The sequence below is a fragment of the Bos grunniens genome, chromosome 11 (assembly GCF_055505025.1).
Source record: "Bos grunniens cultivar Pamir isolate PY7600 chromosome 11, Bosgru_T2T1.0, whole genome shotgun sequence".
NCBI classification, from domain to species: domain Eukaryota; kingdom Metazoa; phylum Chordata; class Mammalia; order Artiodactyla; family Bovidae; genus Bos; species Bos grunniens.
Genome location: NC_141175.1, coordinates 17,105,949 through 17,125,744, shown reverse-complemented (window position 1 = coordinate 17,125,744; position 19,796 = coordinate 17,105,949). Strand labels below are relative to the sequence as shown.

Sequence of the window (19,796 nt, the reverse complement as noted above, 5' to 3'; positions counted from 1 at the left end):
CCCTAAGGACAATCCTTTGACATAGTTTTTTTTTTTTTCTAAGTGATAAAGTGAAGGTCAAAAATGAACACTTGTTTCAAAATTAGAAAGTTAATGAAAAGCAAAGATCAGCTCTGAATTCAAGTCTGTCTAAATGTAAAGTCAATTCTCCTTCTACCAGAAACTCTCTGAGTGGGATTCTTATCTGTTTATATCAAGTTATATATCTTAGGTATGTATAATTTTTATTAGCTAATTATATCTCAGGAAATCTGGAAAAGGTAAAGAATCATCTGGCATGCAAGGAATCCTGTGACTCAGTCACAATCTCTAGAGATGAGGCCAATTACAGGTTTTGAAAGCCTCCAGGGTCCCTTTCCCACTGCAGTTTGATGAACTTTGTACAATATAGTGCTGCACTGATATTTGTGACTTAATTGGACCTCTTAATGAAGGACTTCAAATGAGCATGGGCAAAACCTCTGGGAAACTCAACTCTGACTATCACACATTCCTTTGGTCAAGATGCAAAAAACCAATGTAAATTCATATTACATAAAAGACACAGTGAGTCAGATGAAGCTGGGTCTATCTTCTGGCATAAAAACTGAGAGCCCACCAGGGGAATCCTTGGAAGCAGAGCTCCCTTCTGGTGGTCCGTCCACCTCCATCAAAGCATCGCTTACATACCTGTCACCACTCACACTTCTGGACTTTACAGGATCAGGGAACCCTGGAGCACTTCAGAGGAAGACCAGGTTATGGCGTGGGGCCGAGGCAAAGGGCAAGACTTCTGAGTAGCCAGAAAATGAGATAGGGGGAAGACCAGAGCCGAGAGGGGGCTGGGGGAGGAGAGAGACAGAGAAAGAGAAAGGGAGGTGGGCCTTCCACAGAGTGGTCCAAGTCAGGAGAAAGCAGGGTTTAACCACTGCCTTGAAAAATGAGCTACCCTTTCTGAATCTTTATCACCTCTTTGTATGATAGGATGGAAATTCCCTGCCCTGAGTAAGAAACGAATGGAAAGTACTTTGAAAAGAGCAAAGTAAAGGGTGACAGAGGATGAGATGGTTGGATGGTGTCACTGACTCAAATGACATGAGTTTGAGCAAGTTCCAGAAGATAGTGAAGGACAGAGAAGCCTGGCGCGCTGCAGTCCATGGGGTCACAAAGAGTCAGATGTGACTTAGCAACTGAATAACAACAACACAGGTGCTGAGTCATTATAGACAGTAAGCACACAGCTTGCTAATGACTCAGCAAGGATGCCGCCTTACAGGCAGACATTCACCGCAACCTGGGATGAAGAAGCTAGTTAGAGGCTTATTCTCAGCCCCTGAAACAGCAGAGAGGCTCCCAGAACCATTCCAGGGTCAGCAGCCACCTCGTTTCACCTGGAGCCAATACGAGGCTGCACATGAGAGCAGGCAGAGCATCCAGAGTGGGAGGCAGATGGTGGGCTCGAGATGGAATTATACTTTGATTCATAAGGTCTGGTTGCATTTTCCACCATATTACATCATATGACACATACAGCATATGTCATACAATTCATGGCATATATCATATGGAATATACTGTATAGCATATGGAAATGGCATCCCAGTCTGGTATTCTTGCTGGAAAATCCAATGGTTAGAGGAGCCTGGCAGGCAACAGTCCATGGGGTCACAAAGAGTCAGACATGACTGAGAGAATAACACTGATATATCATATGATGTATGCCAAATAGCATGTACTACATGACATATGCCACAGCACACGCCGCATGATATGTGCTATATGGCATATACGAGAGAGCATAAACTCTATAGCATGTACCAAATGGCATATACCACATGGTACATACTATATGACATATACTAGATAGTATATACCACAGGCATATATCATGTAGCATATACCACATGGTATACATTAATACTATATGGTATATACTAGATACAGTATACTATATAAGCATATACTACATGACATATGCCATGTGGAATATACCACATGGTATATACAGTATGACATATACTAGATAGCATATGCCACATGACATATACTGCATCGTGTATATCGTATGACATACCAGATAGCATATACCACATAATGCAACCAGATAACTTATATCACATGACATATATTGTATGTCATATACCACATGGCATACACCGGAGAGCAAATACCATACGCTATAGTATTATTATTATATAGCACAGATAACTTTTAAAGTCATCTTAAAACATGATTTATCATGCAAAGGGAGGGATGGTGTCAGGTGGAGGGGCACAAGCAGAGCTGCCAGGCCCTGCACACAGCCTCTCAGGAAGAGGGTAGCCAGGAGCTTGCCCAGGAGCACAGAGTGGTTGGGGGCTCTGTTGAAAAGACTCGAGTGTCAGGCTAAAGAGCTTATTGTCTAAGTGCTGGAAAATAAAAGTTTTCTATGCAAAAACAAGCCACAGCAGGTAGAAGACCTACTGGAGGGTGAGGAGCAAACCAGAGACAGGAACCCATCAGGTGCCCTTGGATCCCTGTGGGCAGAGACTGAATTCAGGCGCCTGCAGGGGTCACGGGAGGAAAGGGGGTCCAGAAATCTTCCCACATCAGAGGAAGCAAGACTCAGTAAATCAATTAAAAAGGGGTGTGAAGGTGTGAAGGAAGGGGTGCATCTCCAGTCTAGGTTAATTACACGAATGCCACTGATTCTACGGAGGGGGACTCCATGGAGAAGAAGCAGACGGTGAAGGACAAGGTCAGGGCAGAGACAGCAAAGACCCCTGGGTCGTTTGGACATTTGGGGGGCATTGAGGAGCCCAGCAGGCTTTGAAGCTATCTGTCTAGGATTCATCAGAGAGATGTGAGCTGGATAGAAAGCATTATGAACATAAACTTGGAAGTCAAAGTCTCCGTTGTCAGTGGGAACGTTGAAGGGAAAGGTATAGCATCAAGTGAAGGTGGGGGGAGGCAAGAGAAAGCTTTGTGAAGAGTGGGGTACGTTGGAAGCAGACAATGAGAAAGATTGAAAAGCTGCTCCAGGAAGGGGCACCCACAGGGGAGGAGGACCCGTGGAATCATGGAGGTGTGTCCTGGACACATCACCCACACCTGTGGAGGTGGGCAGGGCTGGCACACTCAAGACCTTATAGGACAGTGGCCCAGGCTGCCGGATGCTAGAGGCACCCCTGAGCAAGATGCAGCCCCTTCGCCAGAGAACACTCTGCCCCAACCCCCTAACCTGGGAGAGCGTGTACATTCTCCTGTGCAAACTGTGAAACCGAATCCCTGACTTCAAACCATGTCCCACATAGAACTGCCCAGGCCTTAGCTGCAAACAGATTCCACCGGAATAGTAGCTCCCTCTCTGTCTCTACTCCTCTCCTCAATTTCACGAGCCATTATGAGCCATTTGAGAAGCCAGACTGTTTTTCTGGCAGGTTTCTTTCTTTCCTTGCCCCAGCCACTCTGGGAGACAGTGGACACCTCTGTTAGTCTGTAAAGGAGACAGAATAATCATCAATCCACAGTCTCCAAATAGTTAATAAATGATGCTAAGGGCTTGCAAATCTATTGGAAGTGCTAAAAATCATCAAGCTTATTCAAACTGCAGATTTTCCTGAATACCTTCCATTGAATCATCATTTTGTTTTTACGGTTGGGTTTTTCTCAAAGCAGAATTGTGTTTAATTTTCCATTTTTCTTTAGGCAGCGAAGACAAATCAGAGCCTAGCAATCTTTTATCGGAATAATTACAAACATATTAAAAAAAGAAAGAAAGAAAGAAAGAAAGAGCCCTCTCAGCTCCACAGACCCAGCAAGTTCTGGGCTGATCACTGAAGAATGGGACAATGGGGAAACAAGGGTGTTCCCAGAGGTCCTGAGCCTTCAGGGCAATGCACAGAGAAGCCGAAGTCAAGGAGGATGGAAGGAGGCAGGGAAAGGGGGGTGTGTCCAGAAACCACGTTGGGGATGGGGGTGGTGGTCAGGGAAGCCTGGAGAGTGCATAGGCGCAGAGGATCAGCCAGCAGGAGCCAGTGTCTGATGGGTGAGCCCTCAGGGCCAGGAGGACCCAGGAGGATCTCAGATCCCAGGGCGACTGCTTCTGAGGCTCCGCTCACAGCTTCTAGGACACAGGCATCTCCTGCAGTTACTGTGCATCCTGCACAAATCAATAGGGGCCCTCTCTTCCCTATTCCTGGGACAGCCATTCTCCCAGAAGGTATAAAGGGTGTGGTTTTGCTGAAGCCAGAGCTGTAGCCAGGCAGCTTGAGCTGCAATGGGGGCCAGGGTGGTGCCAGGCCTGGGCTGGGCTCGCACCAGCCTCCCCTGCTGCTGGAGCCAGCAGGCGCATATGGACAGGGAAGCAGCTCACGCAGGGCCTCTCCTGAAAAGGCAAGAACATCTGTGAGGGGAGGGGAGGGGCCCCGAGCGACGACCCAGCACCATCCTGGCAACAGCAAGATTTCCAGGAGGGCAGACGGGCGCACCCCGCTGCCTCCTCGCCAGACATGGGGCCCTGCCCACTGCCCGGCCCACGTGAGTGGAACCCATTTGCAGAACGGAGTCAGCACCAAACCACCCGAAAAAAGCCACCACCACTGCGACACAAAACAAGACAGGGTCGTTCAGCAAACAGCGCACACACCCATGTCTCAGGCCCTGGTTGTTTACTGCTGCTGCCGAAAATAATTCTGTGAGAGGAAGATATTTTGTGTTCCAGCTTGCAGGCGCAGATGCAGCGTTGGGCATGAAATGGAGATTAGGTCAATTAAGGGGACTCTGGCCTTCCTCCCTTGCCTAGGAATCTGGTAGTACTGTTTGCTATTCTCAGAATGAATGCTATTTACAGCTTTCTCCCTTTGATAAATGGAATCGCTTGGCTCACACACTTTTAACATGATTTTCATAGAATCTTTCAGAGCAAGAAAAAGGAAAAAGAGAGAAAGAGCAAGTGAGCCCGTGGCCGCCTCACGTGAACAGTCCCGGGCGGAACTCAGGAAGGACGGCGTGAAGTCACGCTCGGGCCGCTCCAGCGGGCAGATGGAAGGCAGGTGCGTTTCTGCAGGGTGTGCTGAAGAAGAGGGGCTTCATTAAAGAGCGTGCTCGCGGCATCCAAAGGCGCCTGAATTGCCACCGTGTGGGCCTTCTTCTCCTGTCCTCAGAATCTTTCTTTCCACGGCAGGTCATTGTCCTCTCTGCCACCCAGAGCAATGAGACCCGGGCTATTATTTCCCTTGTGGACAAATTGCCGGGCAGAGACAGTGTGCAGGCCCTTCTGCAGCAGCCCTGCAAAGGAAATGGCTCTCGGGGCCCAGGCCTCAGCTGCTGCCTGCTGGCCTGTCTCTAATTGTCTCCGGGGACTCAGCCTTCTGGTCACCTTCCGTCCCCGGCGTCTCCACCGGCTGCTTTCCCACCCAGCCCCCGCTGATGGGAATGTCTTTTGTTTCGCTAGGGACCCTCCTTCTGTGTCCCCACAGATGGTGGAATGGGCTGTCCCTTTTGCTTCTGGGGGTCTGCTCTGGGGCACGCCACCTGGATGACAAGTCCCTGCCAGTTCCAGCAGCCTCCTGGGTTCTCGTGGGAAATCCTGATATCCTGATGCTGCAGGAGCCCTAATGGGTCTGCCCTCCACCTCTTAGGGGGAGTGGAACTCGAGGAGGTGAGCGAATTTGAGGCCCCAGCCAGAACCAGAGCTGAGGAGTGGCTGATTTCTGGTGGCAGGAAATGAGAGAGCTGCCCCTGAGGCTCCAGAGAGATGGGGCCTCCAGCCTCCCACTCAGCAAAGCAGAGCCCTGGAGGAGCAGGGTGGCCAACGGGAGGAGACCTGACGTCTGAGCGGCCGTGGGGTGGGGCAGAGGCTCAGCCTCCCTACCTCTGAGGACCAGAAAGACCACTACCCCTCACAATCTCCGGAAAGTGAGACATGAAAAGAAGGGCCACAGTCTCCCGGGAGGAGAACCCAAAAGTGGATCTGCAGGGGTCCAGCTGGGGAGGGGGAGGTGCAGACCCACACTTCCCTCCAGGGGACACACCAGAGGCCCCTGCAGGAAGCACTGACTCTTTACGGTTATCTGTGACACAGCTGAAATCCAGGGAGGTGACATGACCTGTCTAAGGCTACATAAACTAACTCATGGCAGAGCTAAGACCCTCTTGTATTATCTCTTACTGAAAGCTTTGTGAATATTTCAAATTTGCCCATTTCTGGCATTTTGTAAACCTCTGTCTTTAACCTGTAATGTACTTGCTTTAAATACATAAAAAGACATTGTTGCTCAGCTGGTAAAGAATCCACCTGTGATGCAGAAGACCTAGGTTCAATCCCTGGGTTTGGAGGATGCCCTGGAGAAGGGAAAGGCAACCCATTCCTGTATTCTGGCCTGGAGAATTCCATGGACTGTATAGTCCATGGGGTCGCAAAGAGTCTGACACGACTGAGCAACTTTCACTTTCACTTGTCAAGGGCATTGTGCACTTTGATACACACCCACAAACCAAGTAATAATTCCTATTTATGTATTAAGTGCCTACTGTGCACTGCGTGTTTTTCCTATGTGAACTATACTCAATACTATGACCCAGCAAGGTAAGAATAGCTTCCTCTGTTCTGCAGGTAAGAAAACCCTCAGTAAGAGGGCTGGAGTGGCAGAGTAGATGGAAAGATTCCACGAAGCAAACAGGGAAACCAGGATGCACACCATCTCTGCCCGACTCCGGAGCCAGTGTTAATAGCTTCCCAAATATCCGAGGTCTCACTGAGTGAGGAGGCTTATTTTTAAACGAATAGAAACCCCACAGGACCATTCCAATAGCTTTTTTCTCTTTTTAATCTAAAGAAACAAGAGGGGGAAATATGAAACAAGGAACACATAGAAACAAAACTGGGGAGTGTTATGAAGCCAAATTTTTCTTTCAGCCCCAACACAAATCCCACAACTTGGTTCCCATGTCGGCAGGCCCCATTGAAACTGAAAAGGAGGGCTGTTTGCTAGGTGAATGTGCACGACACAGGGTCCAGACTGACTTCAGTTACACAGCACGAACGGGAACACATGCACTCGCGTGCGTGTGTAGATGTGCACACACATATACACACGCACACGCACACACACACACACACACACACAGTCTTACACCAGAGATTTATTAGGCTACTAATCCAAACATCTCCCAAGTCTGACCTCATAGGAGCATTAAAGGAGCATTCATAAGACAGAACAATCTGATTTGCAGAAAGAAAAAGGCATCTGTTGTGTTCTTCATACCTTTTGTAGCCATGTCTGTTTTCACTATTCTCTAAGACTCAGAACTTCATATTTATACATGTCAATTGAGTCAGAGGAAGACTTTTGGCTCAGGCTGTATGGTCTGACATTCTTTACATCATTCCAAGGAAGCATTTTGACTTATGACCCCTCACCCCACTGAAAACACACAAAACAAGAGGAGTTCTTGCAGAGCGGGGCTGTCCAGGTGGGTTGGCGTGTGTGTGTCCACGCACACACACATACATGTACCCACACAGCCACATGCACCCCCAGGACGGCTGGTCTCCTATTTTGCCCTCAGGAATAAATATCAGTGGTTCTCATGGTGATTTGACAGGAGATAAGGCTTTGCATTGCTGTGGTCATAAAAGGCGGTGTACACCTGCATATGTTGATAACCACTACTTCATTCAGCAGCACGGACACTATTGAATTTTTCACTCATTCATTTAACCTTTATCGAAGAGCAGCTCTCCCCTTGTAGTCCCTGAATTTTCATCACACATTCCTGCTGTTGCCCATACAGGTGATATGCGATCTTTGTTCTGTTTTGAGGATTTTGGCACTAAAAGCATCACTCTATTGGGAAAATGTGAAAAAAAAAATTCCATTTCCTCTAGGGTTAACCCATTGGGAAATAAAGAGTAAAGTTTTCACAGACTCAATTCTGTCTTTACAGCAAATGTCCTTTGTGAGGGGAAGCTCCAAAGATGGAAATGAGCTGTCTCTATCCTGAGAATCTTCTCAACGCCATTCTTCCAGAGGGATTGTCCATATGCTCTGGGATCAGCACAACGTGGACATGCATAGCTGGCTGGCAGCCTGCCTTCAATGCAGGGGCTTATAAAACCTCTCCCGGGGCTCCTAGGGAGACAGACCCTCCTAGGCCTGGAGAGAGGAGGCCATGGGCCCAGGTCTGCTCAGAGAAGCATGAGAGACAGTGCATTCCCTGATGAAGACCCAAGAGCGTTGACAATGCAGACAATTTAACAACTGTGTTTGTCCAACAGAAGGGAAAAAGGAGAGGACAAGAAACAGGAGGCCACGGGAGGTACCCGAAGAGGACAGTTCCCTCCACTACTTCTCTACTCTGGGGGGCATTTTGGAAGCCCCCTCCTCCAGACACCAGGCTGGCACCCACTGCCAATGACCCTTTGTTCCCAGAAAATAAGAACCAAGCAGCTAGTAGGTGTCAAGTGAAAAAGAAAATGAACTGAGTAGGTGAAGAACCGGGAGGTGCTGGTGGATGGGCGTCCGCCACGAGCCCCAGGTGCCGCCTCCAGCTCTGTAAGGCAGAGGGCAGCCCTTCTCGCTTTGGACTTGCCGCCCATCTCTCGGAGATCTGAACTGATTAGAGGCCACCTTTTGTGAAAGTGATGCCGTGGTTATAATTTATGCAAAGAAATCCCAAGGCACATGATGATTAAATTAGAGCATACAATGCAGGCCTTCGACAGCAGGCTCCCCTCTGGGTTTCTCACTTTTATCTACATTAAGATCAGGTCTGGGAAAACGTGGCGCACATGGTTTTTGATCTAAGAAACAGAACATTTCCACATGTTTCTGTACAGCTTTGGAGCAGAGAGAGTGAGCCACCACGTTCACATCCAACTGAGTCAAAAGGCCAAGTCATCATGGTTCCTTTCAAAAAGCAAAGCAGTCCCAAGGGACTTTTCCCGAGACAGTCAGGGTAAAGCTGTGCAGGTGACTGTATCTGAAATAAAAGCCCTTGGAGTCATCATCCCAGGCACTTGGAGACATCATCAGACAGGGGGACATGTGCTGAAAGGGTCTCAGAGTATAAGAGAGGCTTCTCACCCAGACAGCGTCCTGCCTTGCAGAGGTGCCTGGAAAATGCCTCCCTGTTCAGCATTGTCTCTGCAGACAGAATGCTGCCCTTTGCATTGCTCTCCCTCGAGGAAGGATAATCCTCCACCCTCCTTCAGCTGCCTCAGGACGAGAGGACAGGAGTGTACGCAGAGCACGCAAGACCACAGAGCCTGTTTGACAAGCAGCTAGGATGTTGCTGGGAAAGGAAGCTCCCATTTGGAGCTTTCAACGGCCCCTTTGTTACCTTGGTTCAGTTCAGTTCAGTTCAGTCACTCAGTCGTGTCTGACTCTTTGCGACCCCATCGACTGCAGCACACCAGGCTTCCTTGTCCATCACCAACTCTCAGAGTTCACCCAAACTCGTGTCCACTGAGTCAGTGATGCCATCCAACCATCTCATCCTCTGTCGTCCCCTTCTCCTCCTGCCTTTAATCTTGCCCAGCATCAGTGTCTTTCCCAGTGAGTCAGTTCTTCACATCAAGAGGCCAAAGTATTGGAGCTTCAGCTTCAGCATCAGTCCTTCCAATGAGTAGTCAGGACTGATTTCCTTTAGGATGGACTGGTTGAATCTTCTTGCTGTCCAAGCGACTCTTGAGAGTCTTATCCAACACCACAGTTCAAAAGCATCAATTCTTTGCAGCTCAGCTTTCTTTATGGTCCAACTCTCACATCCATACATGACTACTTTGTTACCTAGAAGGTTCTTTTTGAATATATATGCTCTCCATGTGGGGGTGATGAACTCCCAAGCCAGCTGCCTTTTCCCAGGTCTCTCTCCAGATCTGTGATGCTTGTGAGAAATCTGTGGGGCACCAGGCACTACAGGCAGCGGCCTCTGTGAGCCATGGGCCCACAGGCCAATGCCAGCCCATGAGCTAAGGCTGCAGACAGGTGACTCCCCCATGCAGCCACCACCACGAACACAACTGCCCTTTGACTTCTCACAGAAAGGTTTGCCCTCTGGATCCTAACAGAAATGTTTCCCCTCTGGTCCCTAACAGAAAAGTTTGCCCTCTGGCTGGCTGGGGAGGCTTAGTTGGGAAGATTCTGAGCAGCGATGCAGGCCACCCTGCTCCCCTGGGGCACTCGGGGTGATAGCTGCCCAGGACTGACACCTCCATGCTCTGACCTTCCAGACGCTGGTTGGGCCTAAGGTCTGTCTGTTCCGGGGGCAGGGGCCAGGGGCGGGGGGCAGGCGACAGAGGCATGTGTGTGTGTGTGTGTGTGTTTAAAGCTCATACATTTTTATCACTTAATCATTTACGTGTAGAATCTAAAACAGAGATACAAATGAACTTATCATTTACAAAACAGAAATAGACTCACATACATAGAAAACAACCTTTTGGTTACCAAAGGGAAGAGGTGAGGGTGAGGATGAATAAATTAGTCATTTGGGATTAACATATATGCATTACTGTATATAAAATAGATAATCAACCAGGACCTGCTCTATCGCACAGGGAACTCTACTCAATATCCTCTAGCAACCTAAATGGGAAAAGGACTTGAAAAGGAACAGGTGCATGCATGCGGATAACTGAGTCACGTTGCTGTGCACCCAAAATGAGCACAGCAGCAGAAATCTACCATACTCCAATACGAAAGAAAATGGAAAACTCCTCAAAAAAACGAACACTAATTTACACTGAAATCCTATGGAACGTTTACCAGCCAGAAAGTGCTTATTTCTAAGTAGCTGCAACTTGGGCATCAGTGAAATATTTGTGTAGCTGGGTCTACTCTTGTGCCACACACACATACCACATATATACACACACCACTCATATATGCACACCACACACACACACCCCACACACACACACTGCACACACACACATGCACATACCACACCACACATACCACACACACACACTGCACACACACACATACATACCACACACACACCACAAATATACACACACCATTCATACACACACCACACACACACATACACACACCACACCACACACACTGCACACACACACCACACACACCATACCACACACACCATACCACACACACCACACACACACACACACCACACACACACACACTGGACACACACACACACACTCCACACACATACTGCACCACACATACTGCACACACACGACACATACACACACCCACACACACATACACACCACACACATACACACACCACTCATATACACACACACACACCGCATCGCACATACTGCACACACACACACACCACCACACACACACACATACACACCATACACACACTACATATATACACACACCACTCATATACACACCACACACACACATGCACACACCACACCACACACCACACACACACACACAGCACCACACATACACATACCACACACACACCACACCACACACACACACACCACACACATATTCACATACCACACACACATACCCCACATACACACACACCATACCACACACACCACACACACACATACCACACACCACACTCACACACACTGGACACACATACACACCACACATATACACACACCACTTATATACACACACACACACGCACACACCACATCACACATACTGCACACATACACACACAAATACCACCACACACATGCACACTCCACACCACACACACCGCACACACACACACCACCACACATACACATACCACATACACACCACACACACACACACACACCACACACACACACATACACACACACATACCACACATCACAATCACTCACACACACACCACACATACACATACCACACATACACACACTGCACGCACGCACACACACCACACACACATAGTACACACACACTACACACACACACTATACACACACACCCCACACACCACACACACACCCCACACACCACACACATATACACACACAGACACACCACACACACCACACACATATACAAACACCACAGACACACACACCACACACACACACACACACACACACACACACACACACACACACCCTCCTGTCTTGCTCCACTTTCTCCTCCCCTCCCTCACTGTCTCCACTGAAGATGTTGGCACAGTTTGAGCCCAGCTGTGCTGGGGCCAGGTGGAGGGCACTCCCCGCTTCCCTCTCAGCACTGTGGCGGTGTGGGCCCTATACCTCTCCCGCTCCTGAAGACAGCCCCCGTTTCCCTGGAGATGAACACCAGGAGACAGCCCATCACATCACCTTCTACCCCTTTCCCTCCGTGAAGGCCCGCAAGCCCGTTGGGCCCCAGCAGAACTACCACATGCCGTTACTTCTCCAAGTTAAATAAAATCTGATCCAAATGCTTCTTCAACCTTCTCACTGCAAATGAGTCTTATCTTTAGCCCTCCCTCCCAGACTTGAACAAAATTCCAGAAGGTCTGTATAGTCCAACGATTCAAGGAAGCCTTCTCTGTTCTTCAGCCCTGAGTGCCCCATGGATAAACTCCCGTTCAGTTCCTGTGCTCCCTTTGAGGTGGGTTGCATCTGAGCTGAGTGTGAACACAGGGATTCTTTGTCCCTGTCCCCAAGGCCTGTGTCCATTATCCTCATATCCCCCAGCATCTTGGATGTGAGCAGAGTCCTGGGGACTCCCTGGACCACAGTCTCAATGATGTCAGCAACAGGAAGTTATCCAAAGCTCCACCCAAGCCATCTGGTACCCTTTCTTGGCCTCTCATCCCTGAAACCCCCATATCCCTGTGGCTTCCTCCACTGGCTTGTCCAGTACGATTCCTCTTGGGAAGCCCAGGCTTTCACATACAAGGCCTTGAATGCCATCTAGCTGCCTCAACTCCTCTGCTCCGGAGCCTGTGGTGTGGAATATTGGTAATCCCAGAGGCAGGAGAGCACATGGTCTTGCCTATTTTCTCAGAAAGAAAACTTGTCCACAGAAGGGGAGGGAAATACCAAGGAAACCTCAGTAACTTTTCCCGACAAACTCATTATTAGCACTGTTTCTATTCACATATTTAATCCACAGGCAAAGGGGCCAGGACAGGAGCAGAGGCCGCGTCTCATCTTTCCACTGATGGGAGTGAGTGCCTGTCAGTGAGGGTGACCTCAACAGGTGGAGCTGCCCTGTGAGGGGTGAGCACCTAGATGAATGAGGCCAGACTCTGCAGGGCTACAACTCCAGGGCTGTCCTTCTGAGTTCAAGGAAAGTCCTTGGGGACTCAGGGCTCCACCCCGAACACCTGATCATGGCTTTGTGAATGCTGGCCACGCGGGGGCTGCTCCTGTGCCGCTCCCAGACGGCATCTTAGGACTGATTCGATCTCACTTATGACTGGTGGTCCCTGTTGATTTCCAGTCCATTCTAAAGGAAATCCACCCTGAATATTCATTGGAAGGACTGATGCTGAAGTTCCAATACTTTGGCCACCTGATGCGAAGAGCCGACTCATTGGAAAAGATGCTGATGCTGGGAAAGATTGAAGGTGGGAGAAAGGGATGACAGAGGATGAGATAGTTGGATGGCATCATCAACTCAATGGACATGACTCTGAGCAAACTTGAGGAGACAGTGAAGGACAGGAAAGCCTGGTGTGCTGCAGTTCTTGGGGTTGCAAAGAGTCACACACAACTGAGCAACTAAACAACGACAACCCAACTTATGACCCGGGGATCCCAGTGCATTTGGAGCCGACAGAGCAGCAGAAGACGTACAATCGCAGGCCGCATCTCACGCACAGCATCACAGCCTGGGGATGCTGTCCCGACGGGGCCAGGCTGCTAGTTTGATGTTGGGGGGTGCGATCACAGATCCAGCAATGACTAGTTAGGGGAACACTGTAACCAAGACCCAGCAGAGCCCATCAGAGTCCACAGCACTCTGCAGCTGTTTTGTGCCCCAAGTTTCGTCCGTCTGAACCCTGTTCCAACTTCCCGAGCCCAAGCATCTGAGGTTAGAACCTAGTTAAGAGTATTTTTTGGCACAGAGAAACCACACAGAGGCTCTGCGTAGAGAACCAGGAATGCATAGAGACACCCCCACTGTGTCCACTGGAAACCAAAGTCAGGGAAAGTGACCAGTTCATGGTCCCAGTCCATGGTGGCTGAGGCAGCCTGGAATCTGAGCCTTCTGACCTCTGGTCTTGAGTAGTTTCCATGACCCCAGCTGCTCTGGACTAGCCAGAGAGTGGGAGCAGACAGGGAGGGGGTGGGCTGAGGTTCTCCACAATGGGAGGGCCCCCCTCCATGGGTGAATGGTCACGTGGAAATGTGGCAGCATCTGCAATGTGGTGCGGGTGTTCCCTCGCAGGGCGTGGCCACCAGCACCTTGTCCATGGCTTCTGGGCAGCGGTGGGTGGGGGGACACATAGCTGCAGCCAGCAGCCCAGACGTCTGCTGGATCCCTAGTCTTGCGGCCTCGTAAGGACAGAAAGGTGCACCGGCAGGTGAGGAGACCATGTCCCCCGTCCCGGAGCACTCAGCCTCACGGGCTCTTCCACACCACAGTGCCTCCCCCAGAAGCCTGGGGCCCCCTGTGTTGGAGGCGGACTCACCCTACACACTGACTCAGGGCCTGTGGTTGAAGCCAGGGAGTCTGGCTTAGAGAGTGATGGCTTTGTACCCAAAGTCCTAGAAACCCTGAGACAAGACCTCAGACTCTGGGGTAGGTAGTGTACCACATCAGAAAGACCGGCTTAAACACGGCATTTGTTCTTTCCTTGGAGATTTATCCTTGGAGATCCTTCCGAAACCCAGCCGGCATCTCCAGGGATGGGAGCAGTGGTCAGCACAACCACCAGCTCCCCCCTGAGGACCTAGGTCCAAACAGGCTTGGAAGAGCCCAGAAAGCTGGGCAGGCACCCAGGATATGGGTGCCGGGGAGGCGGGGTGTACCGAGGGGTGAAGGTGGAGGGTATAAGAGAAGGGAATCAGAATCCCAGAATCCAGAAGGGACGTCGGTCTTCAGAGCAGGGGTGGAACCATGTCGCCATGGAGACAGGAAGCCTCTGATACGTACAAGGAAGCTATTGTCAGGGCTTTCCTGAAATGCTTCTGTCCTGAAGGTGGACACCTGGCTGATCTGACCCCTAGGCTGTGGTGGGTGGAACTCTTTACTCATATAATCACTCAGGCTAGCAATGAAACCTCAAAAAACATCAAAGAAGGAAAAACATGAACACAGTAAAGCAGTGAGTGGTTTCCAGGAACTGGAAGTCAGAATGACTGGACAGGGCACAGGGCGGTTTAGGGCAGTGAAACCACTCGGTGAGATCTGTAAAGGTGGGTTCGTGTCATCACACACTGTCCAAACCCACAGAACGCACAACACCCAGAGGAGACCTCCTGTAAACTGTGGACTCTGGGTGATGGTGACGCGTTAGGGCAGGTTCATCAGGCGTAACCGAGGTCCCGCTCTGGTGCGAGTGTTGATGATTGAGGGGGCGCTGTTCGTCTATGGGATTTGGGGCACATGGGAAGTCTCTGTGTGTTCCCTTGATGTTGCTGTGAGCCTAAAGCTGCTCTAAAATAATAAAGTCTTTAAAAAATTAAAATTACAGAACCATTTGTTTTTAAATATGCCATCTGTAAAAGTTCTGATAATATGGAGTTAGATTTTGAGACATAAAGAGCCCAGATGGATGAGAAATTCAGAGCAGAGATTTGAGCCCCAAGCCGGTCCCTGAACTTGGCAAAGCTGGATGAACACCTCCTTTTCCTAAGTCTGCCATTCCCTCCAGCAGGAAGGCTAGGGGCTGCTAGGGTTCCTCTTCCCTGGCAAAGTTCTAGGGCAAGGCTGATGAGAACAGAAATCAGAATTTCACCGGGAGCAGAGTCTCTACAAAACCACACCAGCGTGCGTTCGGAACGTGCAGTGAAGTACATACAACAGCCAGGGGTCCGTCACTCGGCATATGTGAAGTTCATGAGTGAATGTCATAGGAGCCAGGCTGACATCTGTTCTGGGGAACCCGGCGGAGGGAGTCCGGACATTTGAGAAGGGGCTCGGCAGACCCCGCAGGGCGGGGTGTATGGTGGAAAGGGTCCAGACCCGCTGTGTTCTCCTAACTGTACACTTGTGCCCTTAGGGGTGGGGGAGGGGAGGCAGGACGGGGGCTCTGCTGAAACACAGCTCCTCCCCGGGAAGCCACCTGCGAAAAAATCAGAGTGAAACCCGCCCCCCACCCAGTGACAGCAGCCTGCAGCCCGGTCTGTTCACACCACCCCTTCCCACCCCCAGCCACCAGGGGAAATGCCCCAGAAGAAATCACCACCTGGCCTGGTGCCTGCTGGCTCCAGAGCCCTGCCAAGTCCTGCTCCTGATGCCCCGCAGTGGGCCCATCCGAAGAACATTTGTCTCGTTTAAGATCAAAGCAGTACTTTCTCCTTCTTTAAAAAAAAAAAAAAAATACAGTAGCTTGGAGAGATGAGATGTAGTTAAGTTGATGCTTGTGCCTTAGGCAACTGAGTACTTCCTTCACGCCTACGGGGACTTCCTCAGCCACGGGGCGGTGGTCCTTCCTTGCCTGGTCTGTGGTCCCTGAACAGGAGCTCTGAGGGCAGGGGACCTGGTGCTGCCTTGGGTCTCTGAGAGCAGAAGCGAAACACAAGTGTGGGCTCCAACAGCTTTAAAGCAAGTCCACTGAGAAGGCGAGAAGTACGCAGGGAGGGGACTGAGGGTCAGGGGAGCCTGGGGGCTCATCACAGGGGGACCCCGCCTCGGGCACGCGGGGCAAAACCCCATGGAGCTTCACCCCTGACTCTAAGCTGAGGTTTCATGAGTGCAGGGCCCAGGAGCTCTCTACAGTTCCAGGTCAGCCAGGCCCCTGCCAGCCCGCCTTGTGACATCTCTGGGCAGGGTCTCACCTGCCCACCCGCTGAGAAGCCATCCAGGGAGACAGCGGTCCTCAGCTCTTGCTTTGGGGTGAGGCCCACCCTGACTGAAGTGCACATCTTCCTTCCAGGAGGCGTCCAGGCAAAGGGGTGCAGGAGCTCACACAGAGAGCCACACAGCAAATGCTAAAGGGGTATTCAGATGCCTGAGCATGGACGGGAATCTCTTCTGTTCTGTGTTGTGAGCTCAGCCTCTCACAACCCCGCTGACTCTGTGCTCCAACCCTGTGGGGACCCTGTGACTCTGTGCTCCAACCCTGTGGGGACCCTGTACACACGGTCTGGACCAAAAATGCTTACCAAGTGCATGCCGATGAGCACGTACTAGGCATGGATCACTTACACAGTAGACTAAGCCTGTGTTGCTCTTTGGCTTTGAATTTTACAACTTATGTATTCCACTATTGGCCACTGTCCTCATGAGGGATAACTAATGAGGTAAATGATAAGCTAAAACTTTCGGAGGATAAATGTTAGTCTCTGAGGGTCTTATTCCTATTTCATTCTCCGTTTGAGTTTTCTAATTTTTTTTAATATTTTAAAATTCTTGGCTTCTGTTAAGTATCCATCCAGGTGTTGCTCAGCATCTTAGAGATGATTTTTCAAAGATAGAGATGCTGGGACTTCCCTTGTGGCTCAGTGGTAAAGAATCTGCCTGCCAATGCAGGAGACATGGGTTCGATCCCTGATACAGGAAGATCTCACATGCCGCAGAGCAACTAAGCCTGAGCTCTAGAGCCCAGGAGTTGCAACTACTGAGACCATTTGCCCGAGTGCCCTACAGCCTGTGCTCAGCAACAAGAGAAGCCACTGCAATGAGAAGCCCATGACCACAATTAGAGAGTAATGCCTGCTTGCCACAGTCTTCCCTGAGAACTCAGTTGATAAAGAATCTGCCTGCAATGCAGGAGACCCCAGTTCAATTCCTAGGTTAGGAAGATCCACTGGAGAAGGGATAGGCTACCCACTCCAGAATTCTTGGGTTTCCCTGGTGGCCCAGCTGGTAAAGAATCCGCCTGCAATGCCGGAGACATGGGTTCGATCCCTGGGTTGAGAAGATCCCCTGGAGAAGGGATAGTCTACCCACTCCAGTATTCTGGCCTGAAGAATCCCATGAACGAGTTAGACACAACTAAGCAACTTTCACACCGCCGGCTGCGACGGGCGCGCCATGAGGCCGAGAGGAGCCACCCCACGTCCGAGGTCAGGTGCAGAAGCCGGGAGGACCCCATGCCCGAAGGGCGGCGGCCAAGAGGAGTTACCCCACGTCCGAGGTCAGGGGCAGCGGCCAAGAGTACCAGACTGCTGCAGTGCAGGAACGGCTGAGAGGAGCTACCCCGCGTCCGAGGTTAAGGGGGGCGGCTGAGAAAAGATACCCAGCGTCCGAGGCCAGGGGCGGCCGCCGGAAGGAGCAACCCACGCTGAGGCCAGGGGCGGCGACGAGAGGAGTTACCATGCGTCCGAGGTCAGGGGCGGCGGCCGGGAGGAGCTACCCCACGCCTCCACGTCCGAGGTCAGGGGCGGCGGCCTGGAGGAGCAACCCACGCCCGAGGCCAGGGTAGGCGACGAGAGGAATTACCCCGCGTCCGAGGTCAGGGGCGGCGGCCGGGAGGAGCTACCCCACATTGAAGGTCAGGAAGGGCGGCAGTGAGGAGGTACCCCTCGTCCAAGGTAAGGAGCAATAAAGCGCTTTGCTGGAGCAGCCTTGAAGAGATACCCCACGCCCAAGGTAAGAGAAACCCAAATAAGACAGTAGGTGTTGCAAGAGTGCATCAGAGGGCAAACACACTGAAACCATACTCACAGAAAACTAGTCAATCTAATCACACTAGGACCACAGCCTTGTCAAACTCAGTGAAACTAAGCCATGCCCGTGGGGCAACCCAAGACGGGCAGGTCATGGTGGAGAGATTTGACAGAATGTGGTCCACTGGAGAAGGGAATGGCAAACCACTTCAGGATTCTTGCCTTGAGAACCCCATGAACAGTATGAAAAGGCAAAATGATAGGATACTGAAAGAGAAACTCCCCAGGTCAGTAGGTGCCCAATATGCTACTGGAGATCAGTGGAGAAATAACTCCAGAAAGAATGAAGGGATGGAGCCAAAGCAAAAACAATACCCAGTTGTGGATGTGACTGGTGATAGAAGCAAGGTCCGATGCTGTAAAGAGCAATATTGCATAGAAACCTGGAATGTCAGGTCCATGAACCAAGGCAAATTGGAAGTGGTCAAACAAGAGATGGCAAGAGTGAATGTCCACATTCTAGGAATCAGTGAACTAAAATGGACTGGAATGAGTGAATTTAACTCAGACGACCATTATATCTACTACTGCGGGCAGGAATCCCTCAGAAGAAATGGAGTGGCCATCATGGACAACAAAAGAGTCCAAAATGCAGTACTTGGATGTAATCTCAAAAACAACAGAATGATCTCTGTTCGTTTCCAAGGCAAACCATTCAATATCACAGTAATCCAAGTCTATGCCCCAACCAGTAACGCTGAAGAAGCTGAAGTTGAATGGTTCTATGAAGACCTACAAGACCTTTTAGAACTAACACCCAAAAAAGATGTCCTTTTCATTATAGGGGGACTGGAATGCAAAAGTAGGAAGTCAAGAAACACCTGGAGTAACAGGCAAATTTGGCCTTGGAATACAGAATGAAGCAGGGCAAAGACTAATAGAGTTTTGCCAAGAAAATGCACTGGTCATAACAAACACCCTCTTCCAACAACACAAGAGAAGACTCTATACATGGACATCACCAGATGGTCAACACCAAAATTAGACTGATTATATTCTTTGCAGCCAAAGATGGAGAAGCTCTATACAGTCAGCAAAAACAAGACCAGGAGCTGACTGTGGCTCAGACCATGAACTCCTTATTGCCAAATTC

General features: G+C 50.2%; 1 long non-coding RNA gene across 2 annotated transcripts in view; it reads right to left on the bottom strand.

The window, feature by feature from the left end:
• The window catches only part of LOC147362659 (uncharacterized), an 83,080-nt gene that overhangs the window by 51,204 nt on the left and 12,080 nt on the right, over positions 1–19,796 (bottom strand). The gene's annotated exons all lie outside the window — the stretch shown is intronic.